The sequence below is a fragment of the Mesoplodon bidens genome (assembly GCF_964165515.1).
Source record: "Mesoplodon bidens genome assembly, contig: HAP1_SCAFFOLD_158, whole genome shotgun sequence".
NCBI classification, from domain to species: Eukaryota; Metazoa; Chordata; class Mammalia; order Artiodactyla; family Ziphiidae; genus Mesoplodon; species Mesoplodon bidens.
Genome location: NW_027671699.1, coordinates 673,024 through 675,399, shown reverse-complemented (window position 1 = coordinate 675,399; position 2,376 = coordinate 673,024).

Sequence of the window (2,376 nt, the reverse complement as noted above, 5' to 3'; positions counted from 1 at the left end):
TGGGGGGCTGGTGCGGAACTCGGAGGGGCCCTCCGCCGGTCCCAGGACATACCACCCGGACGCCGGGGTGGACACCAGACGCCGGGCTCCCTCCGGAGCGAGGCACACCCACCTCGCGCCGCCCCCTCGTTGCAAGGAGCACTAAGACCTACAAAAGCCCCTCTGGCTCCTGAGAGCGCCTTCTGGGCTCTGCGCTGTGGATTCGAAAAGGAGAGAAAATCACGACCACCCCTTGAGGAAGAATGGAACCGTCCGTTTCCATGGTGACAGGGGACCAATGGCACTGGAACAGGGCTGGTCGATTTACTTTCAGGAAACTTTTTGGCGGCCACCTAAGTGGACGTGTTTTGAGTTTTCTTAAGTAAACCTGAGAAAAACCCAAGAATCACCACTGGGCTGTGTTAAAAGCGACGGAGTTCTAGAAGGCCAGCTACACTTGACTTCCAAGTCAAAGACACATACACCCCCCCACTCACCACGACCCCTCTCGCCGCCCCTTCCCACTTCTCCCAGCGACACACACACACACACACACACACACAGCCCGGGGCGGAGCATTACGTGTTTCAGAATGAAATAGAAATCCGCATGCCAAGCCTGATGTTACAGCTAAACCACTGTGTGATCTCAAATTAGTCACCTTTTGGGTCCTCGGTATTTTCTTCTGTGAAATGTGTAGGGGGGGAAAGGCTAGAGTTGAATGAAATCAATGGTACCCAACTTTGTGCAACAGAAAAAAAGGAAGTTGAGAAATACAGATTCACTGAATCAGAATATCTGGAAATGGGATCTGAGAATCTGTATTTTAATCCTTCTTCCCCTTTGGATTTTTTTTTTAAGTTCAAAGCTATGGAAACTTTGAAAGAGGAGTACAAGGAAAACCCATATAGACTTCACCTAGATTGACTGGTCCTTAGTATTTGCCACGTTTACTTTCTGTGTGTGTGTGTGAACATGCACACACACACACTGCTAAACCATTTTGAAAAGATCTGCAGACAGCATCATATCTGACCCTAAATACATGTACCTGCCAAGAACAAGGACAGTCTCACACAGAACTACAATGCTATTATGTCTATGGATTTCAATGTCACAATAATGGTGCCTGGTATGCAGTCTGTATGCAAAGTGGGAAATCTGCACTTTTTAAGAGCTTCCCGAGTGATTGGTGCAGTGTTTTGGGAACCACTAGCCTGGATGATCCCTAGTCTGCCTTCTAGTTCCAGCCTTTAGTGCTGTCATTCACCCATCATTATCATCTTCATTAAATGTGCAGATATCCACAAGGCTCTGGGTAAAGGGTTCACCACAGAGAAGTTGCACAGGCAACAAACCTTCACTGCACGGCCTTGCACAGCAACAGTGGACAACACCAGCACTGCCTTTCCAGAGCAAATCAGACAGACTTCCGACTGTCCATCCAAGGCCTGAAGAGGCCCTTGGGTGGTGACAGGTGTATGATGTACGCTTTATGGTTTCTCTAGTCTGCTTCACTTTCAGACTTTCACATAAGTGCGTGTTGTGCACTTTTTAATCAAAGCTGCTTGGCAGCTCACACAGAGGAAGTCAGGTGGTGCAGCAAGGCGCAGGATACTGCAGTAGTAGGAAGATCACAGGTTTGAATCCTAGCTGGGGCCACATAAGTTCCCCGGTGACAAGTTACATGAAGCCCTAGTTTTCTCATCCACAAAGTAAGGCTGATATTACCTAATAACGATTTCCTAAAACAGGGGGTTGTTATAGGATTCCATGAGAAATCTCTTTGCTGGTGTGATTGTCTTCACTATGCAGTAAGACTAAAAGTTTGGGTGGCATGTATACTGGCCTCGACTTGATGGCCTGCTTAAAGCTTTACTTTTAATCATAAGCTAAGTTTCTTCAGGACTCAGTGGAAATGGGAGAATCGGAATAGATCTACAAGGTTTCTTCTACCTCTAACCTCCACCTAAGTTCAATATGCATTAGACTCCACACCACTGACCCCCTGCCATCCCCTGACTTCACCCCTTACCTCTGTCCCCGTCACTCACGGTGCTCCCGCTACCCTGGCCTTCTTTCAGTTCCTGCAGCAACCAAGTTCAGGGCCCCTGGATTTGCTCCCAGCCTGGAACACTCTTCCATCGATTTTTTTCACCCTTTTCATTTAGAACTCAACTGTCACTCGTCCAAGGGCCTTCCTTACTATCTAACCTAGCTCTCACTGTCCCTAGTCGCTCCCTATCACATTACTCTGATCTATTTTCCTTAGAGGATAATCTGAAATTATCTTGGTTGATTAGTTTGTTTTCTGTCTTCCTCAGGTTAGCCCTCAGCATCTTGTTCACTCCTAGACTGCAGACGGACCTCAGCAAAAAAAACTGTTGAATAAATGGC